Source organism: Salmo salar, chromosome ssa26, assembly GCF_905237065.1.
Source record: "Salmo salar chromosome ssa26, Ssal_v3.1, whole genome shotgun sequence".
Taxonomy (NCBI): Eukaryota; Metazoa; Chordata; class Actinopteri; order Salmoniformes; family Salmonidae; genus Salmo; species Salmo salar.
The window spans coordinates 688,541-705,495 of NC_059467.1; the positions used below are offsets into that span (position 1 = coordinate 688,541).

The 16,955-nt window shown below is 41.3% G+C and overlaps 1 long non-coding RNA gene across 1 annotated transcript; it reads left to right on the forward strand.

Moving 5' to 3' along the window:
• The first annotated feature begins 4,140 nt into the window (after positions 1-4,140).
• On the forward strand, positions 4,141-4,885 carry LOC123730742 (uncharacterized). The gene is made up of 3 exons (XR_006762167.1): positions 4,141-4,344; positions 4,443-4,521; positions 4,631-4,885. It is a non-coding gene; the product is annotated as an uncharacterized lncRNA (long non-coding RNA).
• Positions 4,886-16,955: the final 12,070 nt, after the last annotated feature.

Below are 16,955 nucleotides of genomic sequence, written 5' to 3' on the forward strand. Positions count from 1 at the left end.
AAACCTCTGTATATACTGTACAAAAACCACGTGTGTGTGTGTGTGTGTTTGTATATGTCTGTGCCTATGTTTGTGTTGCTTCACAGTCCCCACTGTTCCATACGGTGTTTTTTTTACCTGTTTTTTAAATCAAATGTTACTGCTTGCATGAGTTCCATGTAGTCATGGCTCTATTTAGTGCTGTGATCCTTCCATAGTCTGTTCTGGACTTGGGGACTGTGAAGAGACCTCTTGTGACGTGTCTTGTGGGGTTTGCATGGGTGTCCGAGCTCTGCACCAGTAGTTCAAACAGACAGCTCATCATTCAACATGCCAATACCTCTCGCAAATACAAGCAGTGATGAAGTCAATCTCTCCTCCACTTTGAGCCAGGAGAGACTGACATGCATATTATTAATATTAGCTCTCTTGAGGCTAGCAACAGTAGATGGGCCAGGGTGTACATGCACATTTCCAGATATAATCAGCAGTAAGGATAACATCATCCTGACCCATCTACTGTTGCTAGACCCAATTCTAATTTGGGCTCTGATATCTGCTTCAATGATTTCTGCACATTAACAGTAGAAGCTTATTACCTAAAATTGATCAATTGAAAGTGTGGCTTCACAGCTCCAATCCAGATGTGTTGGTCATTACTGAGACGTGGTTAAGAAAGAGTGTTTTGAACACTGATGTTGACCTTTCTGGTTATAACCTTTTTCGGCAAGACAGATCTTGGAAAGGTGGTGGAGTGACAATCTTTGCCAAGGAACACCTTCAGTGCTCGGTTGTCTCCACCAAGTCTGTACCCAAACAATTTGATTTGCTGGTTTTATGCATTAAACATTCAAATAACTCTTTGTTGACTGTTGCTGGGTGTTATCGGCTACCATCAGCACCGGCCTGTGCCCTAACAGGCCGGTGCTGCTGCTTAGCTACTGCTAAGCTCTCTCCTGGCCCCTTACACTAAGTCTGAATTTGTACTGCTAGGTGACCTAAACTGGGACATGCTTAAACCACCTGACCAAGTTCAAAAGCAATGGGACTCCTTAAATCTTTCTCAGTTTATTACCAATCCCACAAGATATGACTTCAAACACCCAGAAAAGGCTACTCTCCTTGATGTTATCCTTATAAATAATTCTGATAGGTATCAGTCTGGTGTTTTCTGTAATGACCTTAGTGATCACTGTTTCACAGCCTGTGTTCGTAATGGCTGCTCAGTGAAACGACCTATCCTGATTTGTCATAGACGCCTGCAAAAATACTTTAATGATCAAGCCTTCCTTCATGACCTGGCCTCTGTAAATTGGTATAGAATCAGCTTGATCCCAAATGTCAAAGATGCTTGGACCTTCGTTTTTGATATTTTCATGGTATCATTAACAAATACGCACCCATAAAGAAAATGTGAATAAAAAACAGATTCTGCCCCTGGTTCGACTGATCTGGCTCAGATTATTACTCCACCTCATGAATTCCATTTGGAAAATCACTCGGCACATGCATACTCAGGCAAATTTGAAATAAGTTCACTCAGGCTATCCGGAAGGCCAAAGTTAGTTACTGTAAGGAGCAGTTCTCTATCTGTGGGTCTAACCCCAAGAAGTTCTGGAAAACGGTTCAAAACCTGGAGAATAAACCCTCCTCCTCACAGTTGCCCATGTCCCGTAATGTGGATGATGTGGTTGTTACTGACAAGTAGCACATGGCTGAGCTCTTTAATCACTACTTCATTAAGTCAGGATTCCTATTTGACTCTGCCATGCCTCCTTGCCTGTCCAACATTTCCTAATCTCCCACCACTTCTAATGCAATTATCCCCGATGTTCCTCCCTATTTTTCCCCCGCTACAAAGTTTCTCCCTGAAGGCGGTCACTGAGTCCGAGGTGTTAAAGGAGCTCATTAAACTTGACCCCAAAAAACATCTGGGTCAGATGGTTTAGACCCTTTCTTCTTTAATGATGCTGCCCCTATCATTTCCAAGCCTATCTCTGACCTTTTTAACCTGTCTCTCCTCTCTGGGGAGGTTCCCATTGCTTGGAAGGCAGTGCATCCTTTATTTAAAGGGGGAGATCAAACGGATCCTAACTGCTATAGGCCAATTTCTATTTTGCCCCGTTTATCAAAAGTGTTGGAAAAACTTGTCAATAATCAACTGACTGGCTTTCTTGATGTCTATAGTATTCCCTCGGGTACGCAATCTGATTTCCGCTCAGGTTATGGATGTGTCACTGCAACCTTATAGGCCTTAAATGATGTCACCATTACCCTTGATTCTAAGCAATGTTGTGCTGCTATTTTTATTGACTTGGCCAAAGCTTTTGATACGGTAGACCATTCCATTCTTGTTTTCCAGCCAAGGAGTATTGGTGTCTCTGAGGGGTCTTTGGCCTGGATTGCTAACTACCTCTCTCAAAGAGTGCAGTGTATAAAGTCAAAACATCTGCTGTCTCAGCCACTGCCTGTCACCAAGGGAGTACCCCAATGCTCGATCCTAGGCCCCACACTTTTCTCAATTTACATCAACAACATAGCTCAAGCAGTAGGAAGCTCTCTCATCCATTTATATGTAGATGATACCGTCTCATACTCAGTTGGCCCCTCTCCGGATTTTGTGTTAAACGCTCTACAACAGTTTTCTTAGTTTTCAACAAGCTTTCTCTGCCCTTAACCTTGTTCTGAACACCTTCCAAGTCAAAGGTCATGTGGTTTGGTAAGAACAATGCCCCTCTCCCCACAGGTGTGATTACTACCTCTGAGGGTTTAGAGCCTGAGGTAGTCACCTCATACAAGTACTTGGGAGTATGGCTAGACGGTACACTGTCCTTCTGTCAGCACATGTCAAAGCTTTAGGCTAAGGTTAAATCTAGACTTGGTTTCATCTATCGTAGTCGCTCCTCTTTCACCACAGCTGCCAAACTAACCCTTATTCAGATGACCATCCTACCCATGTTAGATTACGGAGACGTAATTTATAGATTGGCAGGTAAGGGTGCTCTCGAGCGGCTAGATGTTCTTTACCATTCGTCCATCAGATTTGCCACCAATGCTCCTTATAGGACACATCACTGTACTACTCTGTAAACTGCTCATCTCTGTATACCCGTCGCAAGATCCACTGGTTGATGCTTATTTATAAAACCCTCTTAGGCCTCATTCCCCCCATCTGCGATATCTAGTGCAGCCCTCATCCACATACAACACCCGTTCTGCCAGTCACATTCTGTTGAAGGTCCCCAAAGCACACACATCCCTGGGTCGTTCCTCTTTTCAGTTCACTGCAGCTAGCAACTGGAATGAGCTGCAAAAAAGAGTCTTCATTCAGACTTAATCATGGACACTTACTGACAGTTGTGGCTGCTTCGCGTGATGTATTGTTGTTTATATCTTCTTGCCCTTTGTGCTGTTCTCTGTGCCCAATAATGTTTGTACCATGTTTTGTGCTGCTACCATGTTGTGTTGTTACCATGCTGTTGTCATGTTGTGTTACTACCATGCTGTGTTTTCATATGTTGCTGCCATGCTGTTGTTGTCCTGTCTCTGTCATGATGTGTGTTTTGTCCTGTATATAAATATATACTATTTATTATCCCAGTCCCCATCCCCGCAGGAGGCATTTTGCCTTCTGGTAGGCTGTCATTGTAAATAAGAATGTATTCTTTATTTAACTAGGCAAGTCAGCTAAGGTTACATTTTTTTAAATGTAGTTCAGGTGGTCTGCAGGAGGAGGTGCAGGTCTGTCAGGTGACAGAGGTGGCAGGAGGCATCCTCACAAGAATACAGGAGGTGTCACATCCTGACCAGTAGAGGGAGTATTTGTATTGTAGTTTGGTCAGGATGTGGCAGAAGGGTATTTGTTTCATATGGTTCGGGTTGTGTGTGTAGTATTAAAGGGGTGTTTGGTTTATGTATTTCGGGGTTTTAGTGTATGTTCTGGTTTTGGTTTTCTATGGTTTTCTGGTTTGTCTAATTCTTTGTCTGTGTGGCTCCCGATCAGGAACAGCTGTACGTCGTTGTTCCTGATTGGGAGTCATATATTAGGAGCTTGTTTTCACCTGGGGTTTTTGTGGGTAGTTGTGTTTTGCACTGCTACGTATAGCCTGTAAAACTGTCGTCTGCCGTTCTTTGTTTTGTTGTTTTTTCATGTTCTGTTTATTTAATAAATCTAAAGATGAGCATCCATATTCCCGCTGCATTATGGTCATCTCTATAAAACGACAACCGTGACAGGAGGAGGCTCAGGTGACAGCGGTGGCAGAAGGAGGCATCCTCACGAGCATTCAGGAAGCTCAGGTGTCAGAGGAAGCAGCATGTAGCACAGGTGTCATGCAGGAGGAGGCCATCATTCAATTGAAAGAGGTCTATAGTATAATAATAATAATACACCCACATTGAGTGATTGCGCACACCTTATTACAAAGTTATTAATAATTTCATACAGATGCTACTTTTTTCAGAGAATACAGTTCCTGCAAAATAAGCTGTCAAAGTCACACAAACAAGGCCTGCCACAAGACGAAGCGTCATCAAAACCAAGTATGTCAACATCTTATAGATTGGAATAACACGACTTCTAATAGACAACATTAGGATTAATTATATAGTGATTTCACCATCATGCATCTATCCTCTTTATAATTTGTAGAACTAAAGACAATGTTGGAGGCCATGGAGTCGCTAACTCCACATCTAAAGAACTTCTTCAAACTACAGTGCAGTGTGCAGAGAAATAAAAGACGGTGGAGGTTCTCTGTGGAGATAAAACAACTTGGAATTCAGCTGTACCACCACAGAAACAAAAATATCCTGCCATCTATAAGTACCCTCCATCACTACCTTGCCCCCACCATTGGTTTATTTTCTGTAAGAATAAATATTGCATTTTGCTCTTACAAGAGGATTCATTTGTTGGACTGCATGTTTTCAGAAGTGATCTAAAATACAGTATTAATTATTATTTTGAAGCCCAGATTCATTGACTGTCATCGAGAAGAGTGAACTCCTGGTCTGTTTGACCAAGAAGGAGTGCATCAGATGACCTGGCTGTCACGATTCCCACCGACGGTGGCGCCCCCTCCTGCTCGGGTGGCGCTTGGCGGTCGTCATCACCGGCCTATTAGCTGCCACTGATTCCCTTTTTGTTTTTCCCCTGTTTGTGATTGTGTGCACCTGTTCTGAGTGGGGGTTATTAGCGGGGCTATTTATATTAGCTGGTCCGCCTTTTCTTTGTGCGGGATTGCATTTATTTCATTGTATGCTGTGCGTGGTGACACGCTGTTTGTTGTACATTTTCAGTGGTGCGTGTGTTTTGCGCAAGCTGTGTTTTGTCCCTTGTGTTTGGGGCACGTTGTTTGGTGGAGCGCTCTGTGCGCTATTTGGGTTGGCTTGTCGTTTAGCCATTGTGCCTATTAAAGCCAATACCCTGAATCGCTGCTTCCTGCACTTGATTCCTCGTCAGCAAACACCCACGCCTTACACTGGCCTCCACAATCACCGAACCTCAACCCAATTGAGATGGTTTGGGATGAGTTGGACCGCAGAGTAAAGGAAAAGCAGCCAACAAGTGCTCAGCATATGTGGGAACTCCTTCAAGACTGTTGGAAAAGCATTCCAGGTGAAGCTGGGTGAGAGAATACCAAGAGTGTGCAAAGCTGTCATCAAGGCAAAGAGTAGCTACTTTGAAGAATCTCAAATATAAAATATATTTTGATTTGTTTAACACTTTTTTGGTTACTACATGATTCCATATGTGTTATTTAATAGTTGTGATGTCTTCACTATTATTCTACAATGTAGAAAATAGTAAAAATAAAGAAAAACACTGGAGTGAGGAGGTGTCCAACCTTTTGACTTGTACTGTACATACTGTATATTTAAAATAATATACACTACTGTTCAAAAGTTTGGGGTCACTTAAAAAAGTCAATTTTTTGTCCATTAAAATAACATAAAATTGATCAGAAATACAGTGTAGACATAGTTAATGTTGTAAAGTACTGTTGTAGCTGGAAACGGCAGATTTCTTTCATGGAATATCTCCATAGGCGTACAGAGGCCCATTATCAGTAACCATCACTCCTGTGTTCCAATGGCACATTGTGTTAGCTAATCAAAGTTTATCATTTCTAAAGGCTAATTTATCATTAGAAAACCCTTTTTCAATTATGTTAGCATAGCTGAAAACTGTTGTGGTGATTAAAGAAGCAATAAAACTGGCCTTCTTTAGACTAGTTGTGTATCTGGAGCACCAGAATTTGTGGGTTCAATTACCGGCTCAAAATGGCCAGAAATAAAGAACTTTCTTCTGAAACTCATCAGTCTATTCTTGTTCTGAGAAATGAAGGCTATTGCATGCGAGAAATTGCCAAGAAACTGAAGATCTTGGACAACGCTGTGTACTACTCCCTTCACAGAACAGCACAAACTGTCTCTAACCATAATAGAAAGAGGAGTGGGAGGCTCCGGTGCACAACTGAGCAAGAGGACAAGTACATTAGAGTGTTTAGTTTGAGAAACAGACCCCTCACAAGTCCTCAACTGGCAACTTCATTAAATAGTACCCGCAAAACACCAGTCTCAACATCAACAGTGAAGAGGCGACTCCGGGATGCTGGCCTACTCATAAATATTACTTCCCAATACACAGATTTTACATTACCAAAGGGGATGCAGAAGGTGATTGTTTCAAGGATGAGATCCTGAGCTATATAAGCGGATGGCTTGCACATGAGGTACAGAAAGATCCAATCCTACATGACTGCAAGGCATGTAAGAGGCTGCTGGTCCACATCGGTTCTGAGCATAACTATGCTAAAGGATCTTCTGATGCCACAACCTTTATCAAAAGCAAGCGCTACACGGGACGCTAGGCTGGTGGAACCATCTCAACTGCTGAGGGAGATGGTAACAAAGATGGAGGACATAATTGACAAAAACCTCAGCAGTCTCTGGGCAAAAACTGGCATTGTGTCAGGACTAAGAGTCATTTTACTTAGATCTAGTATCTTTGATTGCAAAGCAAAAACCGTTAAAAAAAACATTGTTTGCAAATGTATAAAATTAAAAAAAATGAAATCTCATTTACTTAAGACCCTTTTCTCAGTACTTTGTTGAAGCACCTTTGGCAGCGATTACAGCCTTGAGTCTTCTTGGGTATGACGCTACAAGCTTTGCAAACTTGTATTTGCGGAGTTTCTCCCATTCTTCTCTGCAGATCCTCTCAAGGTCTGTCAGGTTGGATGGGGAGAGTTGCTGCACAGCTATTTTCAGGTCACTAAGGACATTCATAGACTTGTCCCAAAGTCACGCATGTGTTGTCAACATCGTTGTCATTTTGTAAGGTGAACCTTTGCCCCAGTCTGAGGTCCTGAGCAGGTTTTCATCAAGGATCTCTCTGTACTTTGCTCTGTTCATCTTTCCCTCAATCCTGACTAGTCTCCCAGTCCCTGCCGCTGAAAAACATCCCCACAGCCTGACGCTAACACCACCTTGCCTCACCGTAGGGATGGTGCCAGGTTTCCTCCAGACGTGACGCCTGGAATTCAGGCAAAGAGATCAATCTTGGTTTCATCAGAACAGAAAATGTTGTTTCTAATGGTCTGAGAGTCCTTTAGGTACCTTTTGGGCAAACTCCAAGCGGGCTGTCATGTGCCTTTTACTGAGGAGTGGCTTCTGTCTGGCCACTCTACCATAAAGGCTTGATTGGTGGAGTGCTGCAGAGATGGTTGTCCTTCTGAAAGGTTCTCCCATCTCCACAGAGGAACTTTGGAGCTCTGTCAGAGTGACCATCGGGTTCTTGGTCACCTCCCCGACAAAGGCCCTTCTCCCCCGATTGCTCAGTTTGAGCAGCCGGCCAGCTCTAGGAATAGTCTTGGTGGTTCCAAACTTCTTCAAATTTAAGAACGATGGAAGCCACTGTGTTCTTGGGGACCTTCAATGCTGCAGAAATGTTGTGGTACCCTTCCCCAGATCTGTGCCTCGACACAATCCTGTCGAGGCACAGATCTGGGGACTGTGGGACCTTATCTGGAGACTGTCAACTGGGGACTGTGGAACCAGATCTGGGGCCTGTCAACTGTGGGACCTTATATAGACAGTTGTGTGCCTTTCCTAATCATGTCCAATCAATTGAATTTACCACAGGTGGACTCCAGTCAGGAGACTCAATTTCGAGTCTTGTAGCAAAGGATCTGAATAATTATGTAAATAAGGTATTTTGATCATTTAGTTTTTTATACATTAGAAAAATTGGCTAAAAAACAGTTTTCACTTTGTCATTATCGGGTATTGTGTGTTTAGAGAAAAATGTTTTTTAATAAATTTTAAAATAAGGACGTAAACGTAAAAAAAATTGAGAAAAATGAAGGGGTCTGTATACCTTCCTAATGCACTGTATCTTTTTTTATTTGCATTGGATGGGTCTCAATACTGCTTCCGCCAGTGTCCCACTTCGGCATCTGTGGTGAAAGGTGGCAGAGCTAGAGCGATGTTTGTCACACCATGAGACATCCCAAAAATGGGTCTTATCAGAATGGTTTGAACTATTATGACCACTCTATGGAAAGGGGCCACTCTCATAATGGTGTTCTCCGTTTTGCTCTATGATGCCCTTAGGTGCCCTCTATGACGCCCTTAACCTAAATACATTTAAATTGTTTTTGTTCTGGAACCAAGTAACATGTTCCTTGGTACACAAACATGTACACAACAAAAACGAGCCATACCGCGCAGTGCTTGGTCTTTAAGGATGTGTTATGAATGACTGAAAGTGTCTCACTTCAAACTAAGTATTACAGGACACTACATGAAGTGTCAATACATAGGTTATTAACTTTTTGCTGATTTATGAAGATTCTCTCATGATTCACAGGTTACTGCAGGGTGTGAGAGGTATTTAAATGGGTTGATTTAACAACAAAGATAGTTAGCAGGTCTGTTAGGAAATGCCTTTGTCACACAATCTGGATAAGGGCATTTATGTGCTGCACCAGAAACTCTGAAAGGGAAGATGGAAAACTCCATTAAATGTGTATTATTATATTCCCCTTTAATTTACAAATCTCATGATGTGACTATGAGACATGGCTGTATCTAGGAGGATTTGTATTTAGCTGAGCCTGCTAGCTAACATTTTGGCTAGCTAGAAATTGCTGTGAAGTCACCAAAATTATTTGAAATAACTTAACTACTACAAACAAATTTAAATTACAATAAATAAAGTTTAACTTACTTGTTTTTCGCTGTTCAGTTGCAGCACATTTGGGACATTTGATTTGCAAACTCATCACACGCGCAGCTTCTTCTTCTTCTGTGGATTTTATATGGCGGTTGGCAACCAACTTTAAGGTGCATTACCGTCACTGTCTGGAGTGTGGACCAGAGACAGTGAAGGTCTAAATCCTACCCAATAATCTTGTCTCCCCAAGGGAAACAAAATACATAATTAAGTACTACATCCCCTGAAGATTTCCCTAAGAGTTCACTTAATCCTGGCTCTTCAACCCTGTTACTCCTCAAATCTAATGGCAATCGCACCCTTTCTCTCACATATTTCTGGCACTGAAATAGAACGTGTCCACAGTCTAAATCTCCTCCTGACAATGATCACACCTCCCAGTCGGATGTTTCCCCACCACTTTCAATGTACTATTTAGCCTTGTGTATCTGACTACTCTTTCCTCCCTTCTCTCTCAGCCTGAGGACCTCCTTGCCCCCACCTTTTCCTGAATCTTATGCAGGTGTCTTCCCTTACTCTCTGTTCCACAACTCTTTCCACTTATTTTTAACCATTGTTCTTATTAATCCCTTAGCTTCTGCTTTACTGATTGACAATTCCATCTCAACATTAGGATGTTTAAGAGCCTGCTTGGCAATAATATCCACTTCCTCATTCCCCTCTACTCCCACATGAATTGGTACTCAAAGGAACATCACAAATACCCCCATCTGTTTCAACCTATACAAACACTGCAAAACATTATACAGCACATCATGTCTGCTCTGAGACACACATTAATTTAAGCTCATCAGTGCTGCACAGGAGCAAATTACTACTCTGTCTGGCCTCACCTGCACTCTGCAGCCAATAGTAGGGCCAACAACTCCACTGTGTAAAAATATAAATTATGTGTTGCTCTTTTTGTCACTGCCACCTTAAAACTCAGGAACACTAAAAGCTGCTCCTGTCCTCCTTGTTTTAGGGTCCTTAGATCCATCTGTGAATATATTCAAGAAAGCATAGTACTGTGTTGTTAAATGTTCCCTTACAACTGAATCTACTCCTTCCTCAACATGTCTTACCCTCTTAAGCAACCCTATATCTATCACTGTTTGAGGAATAAACAAAGGTGGGATAGCAGGAAGAACCACAGAGGGGCTAAACTCCCTCCCAAACAACCCCATCTCTTTCGCAATGCAGTTGCCTATCCACCCAAAGCTTGTATTCAGATTTTATTGATGTTCTCAGCACTCTAATAGCACCTTTTCTTGTAGGATGTGTAACCTTATGTCCTTATAGATTTACCCAATATGTCATGGCTAGCTGTTGTCTTCTTAACTTTAACCTCTATGGGCTAGGTGGGACGCTTGCTGTCCGATTTCAAAAAGGCTTTACAACGAAAGCAAAACATTAGATTATGTCAGCAGAGTACCCAGCCAGAAATAATCAGACACCCATTTTCCAAGCTAGCATATAATGTCACATAAACCCAAACCACAGCTAAATGTAGCATTAACCTTTGATGATCTTCATCAGATGACAACCCTAGGACATTATGTTATACAATACATGCATGTTTTGTTCAATCAAGTTCATATTTATATCAAAAACCAGCTTTTTACATTAGCATGTGACTAGCATGTGACTAGCATTCCCACCGAACACTGCTGGTGAATTTACTAAATTACTCACGATAAACGTTCACAAAAAGCATAACAATTATTTTAAGAATTAGAGATACAGAACTCCTCTATGCACTCGATATGTCCGATTTTAAAATAGATTTTCGGTGAAAGCACATTTTGCAATATTCTCAGTAGATAGCCCGGCATCACAGGGCTAGCTATTTAGACACCCAGCAAGTTTAGCACTCACCAAAGTCAGATTTACTATAAGAAAAATGTTATTACCTTTGCTGTCTTCGTCAGAATGCACTCCCAGGACTTCTACTTCAATAACAAATGTTGGTTTGGTTCAAAATAATCCATAGTTATATCCAAACAGCGGCGTTTTGTTCGTCCGTTCAAGACACTATCCGAAAGGGTAAATAAGGGTGACGAGCATGGCGCAAATCGTGACAAAAAATGTCTAAATATTCCATTACCGTACTTCAAAGCATGTCAACCGCTGTTTAAAATCCATTTTTATGCCATTTTTCTCATAAAAAAGCGATAATATTCCGACCGGGAATCTGCGTTTAGGTAAACAGACGAAAGAAAACAAAGCATTCGGTCGACTCGGGCACGCGCCTAAGCCCATAGTACTCTGATCGGCCACTTGCCAAACGCGATAAAGTGTTTCAGCCAGAGGCTGCCTCGATATCGTTCAGCTTTTTCCCGGGCTCTGAGAGCCTATGGGAGCCGTAGGAAGTGTCACGTTATTGCAAAGATCCTCAGTCTTCAATAAAAAGAGCCAAGATGAAACACAACTTGTCAGACAGGCCACTTCCTGCATGGAATCTTCTCAGGTTTTGGCCTGCCATATGAGTTCTGTTATACTCACAGACACCATTCAAACAGTTTTAGAAACTTTAGGGTGTTTTCTATCCAAAGCCAATAATTATATGCATATTCTAGTTACTGGGCAGGAGTAGTAACCAGATTAAATCGGGTACGTTTTTTATCCGGCCGTGTCAATACTGCCCCCTAGCCATAACAGGTTAAGCCACAGAAAAAGTCAGCAACCTTCCCCACTAGCCATGATTGGCTGAGATAATGAGTGTGCTGGACATGCCGAGAGAGGAGTTCGGATTGGTCTGCCATAGAAACTCGTCAGTCTGTGTTGGATAGTGGCTGGTCACAGTACTGTGAGACTCAGGCTCGTGCCCGAGTCGACCCCATGCTTTATTTTCTTTTGTCTTTTTACCTAAACGCAGATTCCCGGTCGGAATATTATCGCTTTTTTACGAGAAAAATGGCATAAAAATTGATTTTAAACAGCGGTTGACATGCTTCGAAGTACGGTAATGGAATATTTAGAAATCTTTTGTCACGAAATGCGCCATGCTCGTGACCCTTATTTACCATTCGGATAGTGTCTTGAACGCACGAACAAAACGCCGCTATTTGGATATAACAATGGATTATTTGGGACCAAACCAACATTTGTTATTGAAGTAGCAGTCCTGGGAGTGCATTCTGACGAAGAACACCAAAGGTAACCAAACTTTTCTAATAGTAAATCGGAATTTGGTCAGGGCTAAACTTGGTGGGTGTCTAAATAGCTAGCCGTGATGGCTGGGCTATCTACTCAGAATATTGCAAAATGTGCTTTCACAGAAAAGCTATTTTAAAATCGGACACCTCGATTGCACAAAGGAGTTCTGTATCTATAATTCTTAAAAATAATTGTTATGTTTTTTGTGAACGTTTATCGTGAGTAATTTAGTAAATTCACCGGAGGTTTGCTAGTATGCTAGTATGCTAGTTCTGAACGTCACATGCTAATGTAAAAAGCTGGTTTTTGATATAAATATGAACTTGATTGAACAAAACATGCATGTATTGTATAACATAATGTCCTAGGTGTGTCATCTGATGAAGATCATCAAAGGTTAGTGCTGCATTTAGCTGTGGTTTTGTTTTTTGTGACATTATATACTAGCTTGAAAAATGGGTGTCTGATTATTTCTGGCTGGGTACTCTGCTGACATAATCTAATGTTTTGCTTTCGCTGTAAAGCCTTTTTGAAATCGGACAGTGTGGTTAGATAAAGGAGAGTCTTGTCTTTAAAATGCTGTAAAATAGTCATATATTTGAAAAATTGAAGTTTTTGTATTTTTGAGGAATTTGTAATTCGCGCCACGCCTATCATTGGATATTGGAGCAGGTGTTCCGCTAGCGGAACGTCTAGATGTAAGAACAAGGCTCATAATGTAACAATTTTATTCATATTTACAGATGGCATACAAGTTTGTTATTAAGGCACATGAAAGTTCACATGCTCGAGTAGGTATTTCTGCCTTAAAACGCATTTTGATAAAAAAATATTTTTTACGTTCAAATGGCTCTCCTGTTAAGTTGTGACTTGCGACATATGCCTAGTTTCCTCAATCGGATCACATATTATATCAGGTTAGGCTTGTTACTCCTCAAGAAACTGTTTGAACTCTTGCCCTTTAGCCATCAAACTTCTGGCATTCCATTGAAGGATTAACACCATAATGCAAATGAACCAGTACATGATTCCTGGCTGGACTGATTCTCAATCTTATTGAGGTCATCCTGTACATTTCCCCATTCCTCACTTCCTCACATTCCTCACTGCCTGCTGCACTATGATCTTTATCTTCTTAGTCCTTGATTGAAATGTTTCTGTGCAATTGATTGCTGCTGTCACAAATATAACAACCTTCCTCAAGTCTCCTACCAGTCTTGTGTTCTCCCCCATTCTGCTCCCTCCACCATGCCCTGCATCTCAATCTGCCCTGGAATACCTGCTCTTCTAGGTGCCCTGATTGTGTCATCACTGCTTCTGTATTAAAGATGTTACACTCACTCCTTACCTGTTGTACTTCCACTTGTCTTTTCATCTCTGAAAAAAACCCCATACATTACACTATGGGCACCCCCACAGTTACAGCACTTTAACTGGACCCGATCTCCACATTCCCCATATGCATGTTCTCCCCCACACTTTGCACATCTCCTTTTGCCTTTACACACTGCCGCTACATGCCCAAACCTTTGACAGTTATAGCAACGCAATGGCTTCGGAACATATGCTTGCACATAGTAACTCATATACCCAATCCTAACTTTTTCTGGCAATACCAGATCCTCAAAGCTTAGTAGCACTCACAAGCTATCCACCTTCTTCCCATCTCGTGTCATCGGGAGCCTCTTTGCCTCAATAAGAGAGCCTCACTTCAAGTGGTCCTTTACTTCTTTAATGTTAACAATTTCTGGAACTCCTGTAATAACTCTCTTCACCTACTTCCATCCAGTTTCATCCAACATGCTACTATCAAACACACGTTTACATACCTGCTTGAGTTTGAGCGCCTTCTCATACTGTTTAACATTGAAACACACCACCACCAAACTTCCATCACAAAGAACTTTAGCAGACACAACCTCTCCTACTTTATTCTTCAACTCCCTAGCCAACACGATCAGACTCACTGCCGTGACTCCACCTTAATCCTTAAATTTCACCAACACCTTGAACTCCACTTCTCTCAGTACAACACTGCGACCCGAACCTCCCTCGTCACTACTCTCCTCTGACAAGACCTACAAAGGCTCCTCAGGCTTCTTCTTCTTCTTAACCTTTACTCTTATTATACCTCCACATTTTTCGACTCACCACTTCACTCCATCCCGTCCTCCTCAACTCCTATCCCCCCTACCTTTCTATCCATCTCTGCTCCAGTCACAGCCCGGTGTTGCTCAACCACATCCACCCAATTCTCATGTGTGGACAGGATCAGTCAAACGGTAGCGCATTACGACCGTCGTTGCTCCTAAAACATGTGCTGATCACCAGCCTGCGTCTAGTCAGCAAATATACAAAAGTACTTCCGGTTCTTCTTCAATCCACATGATCAGCGTCTCCTCAGCAACACTAAAAAGGTACTTCAAAATAAAAGTCCCCCACGTAATAGTAGAAAAGTGTCAATAACCATTCAGGAGATATGAAAAATAATTGTCTAAATATTAACAATGATTATTATTAGTTCATATTTATGTGGCATTTGCATTAAATGTGGGTTTTAAAACATGTTCCAAGGTCAAATAAATGCCCCCAATGTGGAGGTATACATATTGGCTTAGAGCAATAACTATTCTGGGTGCAGCAGTAATAGTATTGTAGGGAATACTCAGTAAGTTCTGTAGAATGTATATATGGTGTCATTTCATGGGGCTCTAAATAATACCGTGTGTTGCTGGCCTTTTACTCCACCCATTCCATTGGCGGCCAAATCCCAGCAAGGCAACTACACTCAAAAGCCTAAGTTTCTTCGATTTTTTTTTCCAGACCTCAAAAGTCATCCCTTGATGTGGTTTAAGCATTGATGTGAACATGGACACTTTTAAAAATGTTTTGCCTAAAATGACATACCCAAATTTAACTGCCTGTAGCTCAGGACCTGAAACAAGGATATGAATATTCTTGATACCATTTGAAAGGAAACACTTTGAAGTTTGTGGAAATGTGAAATTAATGTGGGAGAATATAATAGATTAGATCTGTTAAAAGATAATACAAAGAAAAAAACATGCGTTCTTTAAAATGCAAGAGAAAGGCCATAAAGTTTTAGACTGATCCAATTAACCATTGCATATCTGTTCAAAATGTTGCATCAAGACTGCCCAAATGTGCCTAATTGGTTCATTAATACATTTTCAAGTTCATAATTATGCACTCTCCTCAAACAATAGCATGGTATTATTTCACTGTAATAGCTACTGTAAATTGGATAGTGCAGTTAGATTAACAAGAATTTAAGCTTTCTGCCCATATCAGATAGGTCTATGTCCTGGTATTTGTTTTTGTTACTTACAACCTCATGCTAATCACATAAGCCTACGTTAGCTCAACCGTGCCGCAGGGGGACACCGATCCCAATAGATGTTAAAAAAAAATCCAAAACCTGGAAAACTAAAACAAGAAATGGAATTTGCGAGAAAAAAACTGAAGTAGGCCAAAACAAATGTTTTTCTGTGCATTACTCCCAGTGGCAATTTTAGCATGTACATCTTGGTGGGGCAAACTCAACCAATGTTTTTAGATGCATGCCAGCAAGGCCACTACACAACACTAAACAATACATCAAGTCTGTATCACATCCGGCCGTGATTGGGAGTCCCATAGGGTGGCATACAATTGGCCCTGCGTCGTCCGGGTTTGGCAAGGGGGAGGCCATCATTGTAAATAAGAATTTGTTCTTAACTGACTTGCCTAGTTAAATAAAGGATAAACGTATATATAGTTTTTAAACACATTAATTGCACTATAACGGTGACAAACGGTGCCCACAAACTGTTAGTGCCTACGTAAAGCTGTCCCGACAGTGTAGCTTTCCTTTCAGCACAATGAAGTGAAGCCTTACCACCGCTACACCTGGCTATCAGCGGAGCCTCGTCTGGCAGTGAAACAGTTCATTCAGCCTCATTTACTGCCTTTTTAAAAATCATAGCGATATGGCTGACTTGCTAAACAAATATGGTTTCTACTGACTCCTTGTGGATTTGTGTAAGTTGATAAGAACTGCATTCTCCTTCAATAATAACAAATGACAACATGAGTTTTGACTTTTGAACCATACACAAACATTGTTACATTTGTTCAATAAATTCATAATGTTTGTTCTTATAACATTAACAATTTGCTCTAAGTATAAGCAAGTGCAATGAAACGAGTTGCGAGGAAGTAGGCCTATTCGTTCAACATTTTCAAAATGGACACCGACAGAAATTCAGATAAATGTTAGTTCAGATAAATTTTACTTAACTAACTACATTTCTTTAAGTAACCACACAGAGTGAGAGAGAGAGAGAGATAGAGAGAGAGAGACAGGTTAACCTACCATTTCAAGTATTTTATTAGACCTATGTGATCTAAAAAGGAAGAAAAATACAATCGCGAGGATCCACTTTTATAGACAACATATACCAATGCACAGACAGTGCATTGTGCAAACAAAACAACCCTCGCAATATCAACTGGAATTGCATAGGTCTATTACTGAACCTTTTGTTGAAACAAAATATTTGAATGGCAAACATGGTTACAGACCCAACAACATCAT